We start from the raw sequence: 13,661 nt of genomic DNA, 5'->3' as shown, positions 1-13,661 counted from the left end.
AGCTTTTGATCTCAGTTTCTCAGCTTCAGGCAAAAGAGAAAATTAAAAGCAGAGACAGAATGATTTTTCAAATGTAATCTCTGCAAAACAGAAGTATTTTGGTTTCCCTTTTTATCGATTGCTTTCCACAGAAAGCCTCCAATAGTGTAATTACAGAAGGACTTTGGATGAAATAGCAGAGAGAAAGCCTCAGTCCGTCCAAACTGTGTTGCAATAAATTTGGGGGGGGGGGAGGGAGATGTCAGGTGTCCTAATAAAACGAGCGATAATTTTAACTGAAATCCAATTCCAGACAAGGGGGAGGGGGTGCGGTGCATTCAAATGATCTGTTCTTACGGAAGGCAATTGGATTTGATGTTCCCGTAGTCAAGAGCAGATATTAAAAGGGTTAGATAGAGAAAATTGGATGATTCACGAAGTTTGAAAAGATTTTTTTTTTATTGAAAAAAAAAATCTCAGCAAATGGAAGAGCTAATCAGGGACAACTTATTCCATTTCTACCTCACATTTCTTACAAGGAATTGAGGGCAGTGTACGTATTGGCTTTCCCTATTCCGTCACCACTAAAACCATGTAAGGAAGGTTTGGCTGAGAGATAGTGACTGGCCCAAGATTACACAGGAAGCTTAATAGGAGAGCAGAAATTTTTAATGAGATTGGCTCAACATGCTTTTCATTGCGCCACTAGGCCTGTCTGCACTCTGTTTAATACATCACTCTGTCTCTCCATGGACTTGCCAAACTTTAGCAGTTGTCCTATACCATGGGTAGGCAAACTAAGGCCTGGGGGCTGGATCTGGCCCAATCGCCTTCTCAATCTGGTCCAGGGATGGTCCGGGAATCAGCGTGTTTTTACATGAGTAGAAATGTGTGCTTTTATTTAAAATGCATCTCTGGGTTATTTGTGGGGCATAGGAATTTGTTCATTCCCCCCCCCCCCATATAGTCCGGTCCACCACATGGTCTGAGGGATGGTGAACCGGCCCATGGCTGAAAAAGGTTGCTGACCCCTGTCCTATACCATGGGTAGGCAAACTAAGGCCCAGGGCCCAGATCTGGCCCAATTGCCTTCTAAATCTGGCCCACAGACGGTCCGGGAATCAGCATGTTTTTACATGAGTGGAATGTGTCCTTTTATTTAAAATGCATCTCTAGGTTATTTGTGGGGCCTGTCTGGTGTTTTTATATCAGTAGAATGTGTGCTTTTATTTAAAATGCATCTCTGGGTTATTTGTGGGGCATAGGAATCCATTCACCCCCCCCCCAAATATAGTCCAGCCCCCCCACAACGTCTGAGGGACAGTGGACCGGCCACCTACTGAAAAAGTTTGCTGACCCCATCCTATACACACCCTAATGACCAAGTCATGGGAATCGCTCTAGAGAGGGATGAAAATTCACATGTGCTACCAACAATTTTTAAAGAGCCAGCATGCTTGCATATTATATAAACTGCTGCACCATCAGATTTCATGGTACCCAGATTAGGCGCATGGAACTGATAGGTCCAGACACAGATCCAAATGTTTCATATTGTGAAGATGCAAAACATGGTTTTGCACTTTCCAAGGGAAAGAGGGTAGCACTCCCAAACTGATCTAGGTTTTATCCTGGGCTTTGTTACATTTCAGGGGTAGCCAATTTGATACCTTCCAACTGTTGCTGGGCAGTGGGCTCTTACCTCTCCCATCATGGCCAGGAAATACTGTCCAACAATATCTGGAAGGCTACTCCTGCCACATCTTCTGCTTGTGATCTTAGGCCAATTGCTTAGCCTAAACTATAGTCATATCTATAGCCAGTGGATGGCGAATGTGTGTGTGTGTGTGCACACAATTCGAGAACTTTTTTTTCAGAGTAGGAGTGATGATGTGTCAACTGCTGGAATGCCAGGGCAATTGAGCCACACTCTGGCAAACTAATGAGGTGATAGGAAGTCTTTCAAGTCAAAGGTTAGCATAAGGAAAGGTCCTCAACTTTTTTGGGCCCATGGACACATTTGGAATTTTGCGGGGGTGTTGCGGATTCTGCCACTGCCTCGAATCCCAAGCGATTTCAAAAGAAGCTCAGAAAACTCTCTGTTAAGTTGTGGGTGAACATATCAGTCGACACAGCGATTCTTCAAACAGCTCTTGTTTATTCACAGGCCAGGACAGAACTGAACTCAAGGGTTCAGCCAGCCTGCTAATATAGAGCTCCAGTACAATGTAACTGTAACAATTTTCTAAAACTATCCAATCACTGAACGTCACTTTCGATCCCTTATTTGCATAACTATCTACAGTATCCCCCTGCTGGCCCAGGGTGAGAACTTCAGTACATAACACTCTCTGCCTGGAAGTTTATGAGTGGCTTATTGGGAAGAGGGCTGCCACAATCTTCTGCACTATTAGAACAGTTTTCTAGGGTGGCCTCAAGGTGAGTGCACTGCAATGGTCTTGTCTTGATGGGACGGTAGCATGAATGATGATTGCCAGAGCCTCATCAGCTAGGGAGGGCCACAGCTAGGGTGGCTGGATGTGTCCTTGGCCACCAGCGTGACTCGACTTTCTATAGGCCCAGCTGTAGATTCCAAAGCACCCCCCGGGATATAAAACCTGAATTTCTCATCACCCAGAGTAATCTGTGGAGGGGCTTGCTCAGAAAGACAGATTGCTGCTGTGCAGCAGTAATTATGGCTGTGTACCTGGGGGAGACGTTTATAACTCACTAAAATCTACCTTTTGTTGTCGTTGCAAACCTATTAAACAAAGCTGTTTAACAGAGAACAAGGAATTACAGCTCCGCTGGGACCCTTCCGTTTTGCTGTTCGTATGGCAGGAAAGCCTTTGGATCTTGACTCCCTTGTTTCCTTTCCTGGGGGAGTGGCAAGAAATCTCTCCAGTTAGTCCATATAATTCCAGCTTTTCAGAGCCTCAGCTCACGGCTTCTCTTTAAGCACTACGTGGGCATCTTCATCCTATCAATATGCATTGCTTCAGCAACTGATAGAGTGACTTGTGTTGAGGGAACTACGAGCAGTGGCCTCTGTTTGGCAAGTGAAGTGTCTGCTCTGCTGTGCTGTTTGTCAGCTCTAAATAATAATAATAATAATAATTAATAATAATTTATTATTTGTACCCCGCCCATCTGGCTGGGTTTCCCCAGCCACTCTGGGCAGCTTCCACAGAGACCAAAAATACATTGAAATGTCATACATTAAAAACTTCCCTGAACAGGGCTGCCTTCAGATGTCTTCTGAATGTCAGGTAGTTGTTTATGTCTTTGACATCTGAAGGGAGGGCGTTCCACAGGGCGGGCGCCACTACCGAGAAAGCCCTCTGTCTGGTTTCCTGTAACCTCACTACTTGCAATGAGGGAACCGCTAGAAGGCCCTCAGTGCTGGATCTCAGTGTCCGGGCTGAACGATGGGGGTGGAGATGCTCCTTCAGGACTTTTAGCCCAAGATGAGTTTAGATCAGCACCTGGGTTTTAGATGCTCCCATTTGCTCTCATTGCCTCCATGGCTCCCCAACCTGCATTCCCCTTACATCCCAAATCTATCTTGTCACCCACTTTCTTCTTCTCAGAGAACCCAGGTTCTCCTATTTTGTGGCCCAGTTTGAGATTTTCCCAGTCCCTCTTCCTTCTTGACTCCAATCCCTTGCCAGTCCAGACAGCTGTTCCTGGCAGCAGCAATCTTGAGCAGTTAGAATATTCATGAACATTCCATGATATCATGGAAGCTCAGCCAATGGCTAAGGCAGGCGACTTTTAAAGCTGTTATATGCTATATATATGCAGCTGGCTTTCTGTAAGTCATTCCTGACTGCTGCTGGAGATCACTTCTCTCAATCCACGTTTTATTAAAGTGAGTGAAGGGGGTGCTGCCATACCCTCCATTACGTTGCATGCACTGCTTTGGCAGGCATGTATTATGCCGTAAACATTATGAGCTGCCACTGCAATTTCCCATCTTCCAGTCTGAGGGTGGACAAAGCACATGATGTGGGAACTCTGGTTGTGTATACACATTCAGCCCAGGCAAGGCTTGGTTTTGTGCTTTTTCGATGCACATTCCAAGTTTCGATGCACATTCCAAGTTTCAATCATTAAGACAACAAAATGTCATGTTTACTGATTTGACACGAGAACCCCCTGACTAGTGAGTAAATAGCAGCGGTGATGTCTTGGACTAAGTGTGAATCAAACTTCAGCTTTGGGTCTCTGGAACAGTGGTGGCTGGTGTCCATTGGGACAGGTAGGGTCAGTGGTGTTGCGTGGGGTGGTTGCCCTGGGCAAAAAATTCTCAGGGGCACAAAATTTCAACACCTGAGAGAACCCAGTTCCCTCCGCCTCTCTGCCCTGAGCCTCTGCAGCTCAGGAGAGCCTGGAGGGTTACTGGACCCAGGGGGAGACTCACCTTCCCCTGACAAGGCTGGGAGAGGCGCACCTGCAAGCAATGGGTCCTCAATCACCTCTGGAGCCAGAGTGGATGCATCTGGTGTTTGCTCCTGAGGATCCAGCACAGGTGCAGGCCCTTCAGATTCAAGCCCCTGCCCCAGCTCAGCCGGCCCTGGAGGCAGGGACTCCTGTGCAGGCTGGGACTCCTCAGATTCAGCTTCTGAATCAGATTCCCAGGCCCTCACAGGAACAACTCTTCTTTTCATATATCTGCAGCTGCGATCTCTTGGATGATGCAGATGTCATTATGCAGTTCAATGTGCATGCGTACTCCGTCTGTTTCCCTCCCTCCCACCCAACCTCTCTGTGTGGCCCCAGGTGCGGGCAACCCACGCTATGCCACTGGGTAGGGTGGAAGGGCAGGGAGATCCATGTGTCAGTTTGCATTTCTTAGTGCAGAAAGTATTGATCTGAGGTGTAGAGATCTTTCCTATTCTACTTAATTCAAGACGGTTCTGGAAGCTTCTCTGTGTGAAAGAAACAAGCAGAAGGTTCATGATGTTTGGGTTGTACCTTCAGAGAAGCTGAGTACAGCTGGCTTAAACTGGCTCTTGTATCTCTTCTGTCAAGGTCAGGCTGACTATAAAAGTAAGGCCAGAAGAAGCCTGGGTTTCACTTTCTTTCTCTTTCTATCTTTTTTTCCTTCTGGTGTGGTGTTCTGTATATAGTGTTTAGACTTATTAGAAGTTATTGTAAGTTTATAAGTTATAGTAAGTGTCTGCCCGGACACAGGTCCAGCGCCAAGGGCCTTCTGGCGGTTCCCTCACTGCGAGAAGCAAAGTTACAGGGAACCAGGCAGAGGGCCTTCTCGGTAGTGGCGCCTGCCCTGTGGAACGCCCTCCCATCAGATGTCAAAGAAATACACAACTATCTGACTTTTAGAAGGCATCTGAAGGCAGCCCTGTTTGATGTTTTATTGTGTTTTTAATCTTTTGTTGGAAGCCACCGGAGTGGCTGGGGAAACCCAGCCAGATGGGCGGGGTATTAATAATAATAATAATAATAATAATAATAAGAAGAAGAAGAAGAAGAAGAAGAAGAAGAAGTTAAGTCTGCTGCAACTGGATTTCTTATGGACAGTGCCAATCCTGAATGTATTCGGATTTGTGACCATTATGCCCATTTGCCTTCTGTAGCAGTAAAGCTCTGCTGGATGAAATATTAATTGCCTGTGCTCTATTTTTGGGAATCCTGCAACGTGTTTTAAGTTTTTACTCTGCTAACTATACATTGGAATCTATGTGGAGACACAGCCAGTGACAGGTGGTGCCACACACTGACTGTCTCTAAGCAAAGCAAGAAGGGGCTTGCCGAGGGCAGACTGAAGGTGGTGGGACAGTTTCCCATTTGCCCTCATGGATCAAGCATCCTGAGCATGAGTATTCAAGAGGGTGGGAATAAAAGACTGCCCAGCCACATACCTCAGACCCAGCCTCACTCTGGCCTTTTCAGACGCTGGCTCTACCTCTCCACATCCTGCTAACAACCTCTTCCTGTCTTCTCTGCTGCCAACACTGGATCACGAGCATTTCGGTGTGTGTGAGACTCTGCAATTATTTTGCTTACTGTTATGTACTGAGTTGAATAGGCTCCAAAATGCAGCAGTCTGATTGGTCCTAGAACAATAGGATCCAGAATGCAGCAGTCTGTTTGGTCCGCAGGAGCCACCCAATCCAACTCCAGGTGGAAGTGAATCTGCAACCTGATTGGCCCACAGGAGAATCCTGGAATTAGCCAATCACGTGGGGCCCATTGTGTAAATAATGTATATATAGCATTTCAGACATTTCAGGGGAAATTGCATTCCTCGCTACTATGAGCTGAATAAAGAGCATGAAATCCACACTCGACTCCGAGTATATTTCACTTACACCCAGAGGTTTGGTCTTTTATTGGTCCATTCATAGATACCACCTTTCATAGGAGCGAACTCCTAGGCACTGAGGCCCCCCGTAAAATATTTGAGGGGGCTGGGGTTAATGCCATTCAAACAGAGTGTGTGCGCCACATCTTGTAATCGATTTTGCAGGGTGGGGCTTACCTGCCTCCCTCAAATATTTTATTCAAGTTGGCACCCCTGCCACCCTTTATGCATGTGTGAATGGGGTTGAATGCCTGACGTTGGCAGCTTCTTTGGATGCTCTGGGTATTATAAACCAGGAGGCTGGCAGCTCGCGTCAGTTATCTGCTGGTGATTAGCCTTTGTTTATGTTCTTTGCCTTGCTGGTGCCTCTCCTGTAGCCGTGGATCCCTGTTCTGGATATCACTCATGCTGATCATAAAAGCCACAATTGATATTTCCATTAGTTATAATTTACAGAGCGATTACCTTTAATTTATCTTTTATTGTATTTTAATGGCTCAGAATTTCTTCTTGATGAGGCTAAGTATGCTGGGGTGGGGAGGGTGGAGAATCTGGTTGTGCTGTGTGTGTGTGTGTACACAGATACACAGCTTGTAACCCTGTCCTTTCAGTTTAGCTAATTGCAAAAGTCCACCCTATCAGGCTGGTGCCACCAGGGATCTGTGGATATTGGTAATGCAAAGGTAGATGGGGAAAAAAAGCCCATATATCCCTGCTTCCTTGCTCCCCTCCACCCCGCAAAAAGCACACACACGCTGGTACTTGCCCTGCCTCGCTGCACATTTTCTTGGCTAAGACTGCATTTAAATGCTCGCTAATGGATGTGATTTTAGCACAAAGAAGCTATAAATCAGAGCCTGGGAAGGTTCATAAGCAAAATGAAAAGAAATAAAATAAACATTAAAAAAGCGCCATCCCAGCCAGAGGAAACTTTTCCTTTTGCATGGTGGAATCTAATGAGTGGCTTTTGATGAATAATTCAGGCCATGTGGCTGGAACGGGAGGCAGAGGTAGGCAGACCCTCGCACTGCCCACATGCAATTGCACAACACCCACCTGAGTGAGGCTTTTCTACTTCACCTCACACAAGAGTCTATCCCAGGGGTCAGCAAACTTACCGCACCTTGGGCTGGTGTCTCCAGCACCGATTGCACAGCAGGCCAGAGGGTGGGGGAGCGCGTGCCTATACGCGTGCACACACACTATTTCCGGCACACTTCTGGGTGCACATGCGCACAGGCCTCCTCTGACCCAGATGTGCACCGGAAATAATGCTTGCACATGCGGAAATAATGCTTGAGCATGTGCACAAGCTATTTCCAGTGCTCCTCCGACCCGGAAGTGGGCAGCCACACAGCGCAGCGCCGGTAAGAGTGGGCGGTGGCAGTGGGCTGCGGGGGTCGCCACAGGCTGGATAAACGAGTCCCTCGGGCCTTATCCAGCCCACGGGCCCTAGTTTGGGGACCCCTGGTCTACCCCAGTGAAGGAGATCCAGAGGTACTGTGTGCTTCAGGCACAGCCAAAATCCACTCGGAAGGTGAAGAGGTCTTGGATTCCTGGGGAAAAAGAGGTCTGGGCAAAACAATCCCTCAAGGCTGAAACCTGATCCCTGGAGTGTGCAGCCTAGCCCATGCTCCAGGAAGTCCCCCAGCTAAATATCTTGGGGCTCTTGATACACGATGTGAGTCCCCACCTGAGTGATGCCAGAAGATGCACCAGAGGGCTACTCTCTAAGTGCAACTCTCCCAGGCAGACTATCCTCCAGGCTATTTCCACTCTGCCGCTCTTCTTCTCAAAGTTGTCTCAAATGCTGTCCAAGGTTGTAAAGACAGCGGAGAGAATAATTGGGTGCACTCTCCCCACCTTGGATCAAATCTATGCTTCCAGGTGCCATAAGAAAGCTGCAGAGATAGTGCAGGATAGTGCACACCCCGGAAATGATCTCTTTCAGCTTCTGCCTTCTGGAAGAAGGTACAGGGTTATAAAGACTAGGACTAGCCACCTGAGAATAAAGATTATTGTATCATAAGTTGTTAATTTTTGCAACTCCTGCTCATATTCAGTAGGTTGCAGAGCACATACCCTCCAAAGCCCTGCTGATCAAAATTGGGATACTCTTTGGGGGGGGGGCCCTCCAAGCTCTTGAGGGAGCCAGCTGATTTTCACCACAGCGCGAGGCCAGAAAACGAGCATCTTTTGGTCCAGCGCTCTGGACCAGAGCCTTGGATTACGTATTTTTTTGCCCCCTGAAAAGTGGCTCTTGAGACCCGGCATTGTGTCCATCTGAAAGTGGATGTAGGTGGTCCCAGCAATGGGGAGGGGGGTCTAGCCACCCCTGCCCAATAATGTCGTCGGTGGGTGTATACTAAGATTGTTAACCACCTCTTCCTTCTTCATTCACCTGGGGCACATGCAGGGAAAAAAGCGCATGGGTAATTGAATCAAGGGGAGGGTTTTCAAAAGTACAGTGGTACTTCTGGTTGTGAGCAGGATCCGTTCCGGAGCCCTGTTTGCAACCTGAAAGGAACGCAACCCGCGTCTGCGCGTCTGCACACGCGCAGGTCGCGATTTGCCGCTTTTGCGCATGCGTCTGACATCATTTTGCGTGTCTGCACATAGCGTGAGTGGCGAAACCCGGAAGTAATCCTTTCCAGTACTTCCGGGTCGCCACGGGATGCAACCTTAAAAGACATAACCTGAGGTATGTCTGTATATCAAGCAACCACACCCATCCTTGTAGATGCCAGGATATAGAATCTATCTAGACTGGAAGCAATTTGCTGGGGAAAAGCACGAACAATTCCAGATTTAGAAAAACTACGTTTTTGCTATGGGTTAGTGTGTACTTAGCCTAAATGGTTCAAATTTAGATACAGTGCAATCTCATTTACAATGTGGGGGAACATCCAAGCAGATATGGCTAATACAGATTTTGTTGTTGATGATGTTGAAATCCAGCTTCTTCTGTTTTGTAGTTATTTCTCTTTTCATAGATGGATCACACATGTATTAAAAAGGCAAAGACTTGTCCAGAAGTTCCAGGGACGTGTTTTTTGTAATATAGAGGAGCTAGCTAGTTGCAGAAAGAACACACCCCTGCCTCATGGCCTGCAGTCTTCCACACATGCGGACACTCTTAATGCTTCGATGGGGCTGCTGCCTTGTCAGAAGATCACAGCCCATCCTTGATGGTGATAGCCAATGTGTTTCTGAGCACAACTCAAAGTCTTGGTGTTGACTTTTAAAGCCCTAAATGGCCTCGGACCAGTATACCTGAAGGAGCGTCTCCACCCCCATCGTTCAACCTGGACATTGAGGTCCAGCTCTGAGGGCCTTCTGGTGGTTCCCTCACTGTGAGAAGCCAAGTTACAGGGAACCAGGCAGAGGGCCTTCTTGGTAGTGGCACCCACCCTGTGGAACGCCCTCCCATCAGATGTCAAAGAAATACACAACTATCTGACTTTTAGAAGGCATCTGAAGGCATGATGTTTTTAATATTATGTTGGGAGCCTCCCAGAGTGGCTGGGGAAACTCAGCCAGATGGACTGGGTATAAATAATAAATTATTATTATTATTATTCCACATATTGCAGATTAAAACTCCCATCAGCCCCCAATGGCATTGCCAGTGGTCAGGGATGATGGCATCTGTAGTCTGGAGAGCATTATGCTGGCTATCCCTATCCTAAAGGGTTAATCGTACGCAAGGTGGGAAATAACTCTTTTTAATGTTACTTTTGGGATGGCAGATGATTAGTCATAGGATTGCAGAGTTGGAAGGGACCACAAAGTTCATCTTCTCCAACTCCCTGCAGTGCGGGAATAGTCATGCTACTGTACTTCAGTTTTTCTTCAGATACAGTGGCCTCTAGTTTGTAAGTGGAAATCTCATGTTTGTGTGTGCACAGCTCTAGAATGACGCCTCTGTAGAACGTTGTTTTCTGCCAGAGGCCTGCTGGTCCTAGAGACTGGGATTGTCTAAGCTTCTTACTTTAATCAAAGAGGCTGGATGCCAGTGGGCTAGCAGGTTTGCTGTCCTTGTTTTGTTTTTTAAGAAAGAGGGTCGGAAAGGTTTTAAGAGGATCAAGGATGAATTGGGATGTTGCCCCACATCCCAAAATTCAGGTGAGCTACAGTGGATGGCAATAGGCTGATGAGCCTCCATGTGGCCGCTAGGTGGCAGTGTGTATTAATGGATGGGGAAAGGAACCAAATTAGGCTCCTCAGGACAAGCCTGTGTGAGCATGTCAATAATGTCTCAGGATATTAATGTACCCTGGAGAACTGGGGTCCATTTGTGCGCTCTGGCTGTGAAAACAGCTAAAAGACGCCCGGCCCCTTTGTGAGTGAAAAGATCCAACATTGCCCTTCCAATGTCGGGTGACCCAAGCAGAGGAAAAACGTAGACCAAAAGAAAACGTAGCCAAAACAGTGGGGGCAGCTTGGATCAGTGGCTTGAGCGCTGGGCTTGGGGCGTGTGAAATGCTCAAAGCAGTCTCTGCTCTGGGCCACTTTGCAGATACCAAAGGTGGAATCAATGCACATCTCAATTTGGCACACACTGAGATGGCAGACCCTCCTATTTTCCTGGGACAGTCCCAGATTTACAGAAGCCGTCCCGGTTTCTGATTGGATCCCAGAATGCCCGGCTTTTCCTTTAGGCATTCCTATTTTCATCTGAGAAATGTTGGAGCGCATGTTATGTGACCGCCGAGCTAAGGCGATAAGGAACTATGCAACTTTTAGAAGACATCTGAAGGCAGGCCTATACAGTTGTACCTCAGCTCCTGAATGCCTAGGGAGTCAAACGTTCTGGCTCCTGAACGATTGAAAACCAGAAGTGAGTGTTCTGGTTTTAGAACATGTTTTTTTTGGAAGCCAAATGTCCTGTGCAGCTTCTGCTATTGTTTCCGGCGAGCCTGTGCAATTGGAAATCAATCAGAAGCTGTGCTTTGGTTTCCGAACGTTTTGGAAGTCGAATGGACTTCTGGAACGGATGCTGTTTGACTTCTGAGGTACGACTGTATAGGGAAGTTTTTCAATGTTTTGTTATGTTTTTATATATGTTGGAAGCCATCCAGAGTGGTTGGGGCAACCCAGTCAGATGGGTGAGGTATAAATATAATACAGTGGTACCTCGGGTTACAGATGCTTCAGGTTACAGAGGCTTCAGGTTACAGACTCTGCTAACCCAGAAATAGTACCTCGGGTTAAGAACTTTGCTTCAGGATGAGAACAGAAATCGCGCAGCAGCGGCGCAGTGGCAGCAGGAGGCCCCATTAGCTAAAGTGGTGTTTCAGGTTAAGAACAGTTTCAGGTTAAGAACGGACCTCCGGAATGAATTAAGTTCTTAACTGTATATTAACTCTCATGACTGACAGTTGGAACTGATGGGCATTCTAGTCCAACAGCACCTGTTGCGGACTGCAGGTCACTATTTTACAGGCTGCCTCCCTGCATCACATAACGTCTAGACATGAGAGTGCAGTTCATCCTGAGACCATGAGTTGGGGCTCATCTACACTCGTTGGTTAGAACATTAGAAATGCATTATAAAAATGTGACACTAGAGGGAGCTGCAGAGCAGTGAGCCTTTGACGATGGAAAAACTGCACTGAGAGTTATATAACATTATAGTTAATAACGTTTTTACATATCAGTGTAGATCCAGCCAAGGAGCAATGAAAAGAGTGCCTCTGAACATAGATGGGGTCACCTCCTTGCATCGCTAAAGTCCTAGCTGAGCTCCTACAAATCCTTGTTTGGGGAAGGAGTTTTGGGGTCAGAAGGCATTTCCCCTTTGCAAAATAAATGCAGAATGAAACGAACAGTAATTCTATATTGGGGATAATTAAATCAGGGAGGATAAAGTGGCTGATGTGGGGAAGAGCTGTGGCATACGATGGACGGATCTGGGCGGATAAAACATGCCCAGCACCAAGTGACTTTCAGTCTCGCCTGATAATCATTTTTATTGGGTTTGGGTTTTGTCACCCTGTTGGCTTTCATCTGCTGCAAGCGATCCAGAGGCTTTTCCTAAAGGCATCTATTCTGAGAAAGAGACATCACATTACACACATCCAGCCCTAGGAGCCTTTCCCAGACCAAGACTTTGAGAAGCAGCTGGGAAGAGAGAAGAGGAGTTCAGGGGTGTATTATTATTTTTTAAAATTATAAGTTATGCGCCCTTGTTTCTCCATTTGATCCTTTTACACGGCTTTGTGGTATTTTATGCACTGCGACTTGCCATTACTTTTATTGATTATACCTTAGCAATTCTTTATTGTAACTGATAAGTGTAAACCATTTAATGATTATTTGCTGATATTTAATTTTACTGTTTTATATTCTAATGGATTGTTGAATATTGTTTTATTTGATATAAGTTGTTTATTTTAAAGTTATTGGGACTTTTTTTTGCGTTGGATCAGATTGTTATTATCTTTGCTGCCTAGTTTGTGGTTTCTTCAGCTTGTAAACTGCCTTATACAGTGGTACCTCAGGTTACATACACTTCAGGTTACATACCGTATTTTTCGTCCTATAGGGCGCACCGGCCCATAGGACGCACCTCGGTTTTTTTGGGGGGAAATGAATAAAAAAAAATTATTTTACCCCACCAGCCGCGGCTGCCGCCCCAAGCCTTGTGCACACCTGCCTCAAGCACGGGGCACCCTCTGGAGGGCTCTGCGTGCTTCGGGCGGCAGGCTGCCGCCCCAAGCCTCGTGCGCCTGGCGGGACCTCCTGCCGGGCGCGCAAGGCTTGCGGACACTCGCCTGAAGCACGGGGAGCCCTCCGGAGGGCTCCGCGTGCTTTGGGCTGCAGGCTGCCGCCCCAAGCCTCGCGCGCCCAGCGGGACCTCCTGCCGGGCGCGCAAGGCTTGCAGACACTCGCCTGAAGCACGGGGAGCCCTCCGGAGGGCTCCGCGTGCTTCAGGTGGCAGGCTGCCACCCCAAGCCTTGCGCGCTCGGCGGGACCTCCCGCCGGGTGCGCATCGCTTGCAGACACTTGCCGGGGCTGCAGGCTGCTGCCCCCAAGCCTTGTGAGCCTGCAGGAACTCCCGCCGGGCTTGCAAGGCTTGAGGATAGCTTCCTGAAGCCTGGAGAGCGAGAGGGGTCGGTGCGCACCGATGCCTCTCGCTCTCCAGGCTTCAGCGAAAGTCTGCATTCGCCCCATAGGACGCACACACATTTCCCCTTCATTTTTGGTGGGGGAAAAGTGCATCCTATGGGGCGAAAAATATGGTACGCTTCAGGTTACAGACTCCACTAACCCAGAAATAGTGCTTCAGGTTAAGAACTTTGCTTCAGGATGAGAACAGAAATTGGGCTCCGGCAGCGAGGCAGCAGCAGGA

The sequence above is a fragment of the Podarcis erhardii genome (genome assembly GCF_964252035.2).
Source record: "Podarcis erhardii genome assembly, chromosome: 2".
Classification (NCBI taxonomy): Eukaryota; Metazoa; Chordata; class Lepidosauria; order Squamata; family Lacertidae; genus Podarcis; species Podarcis erhardii.
This window is presented reverse-complemented; position numbering follows the sequence as displayed.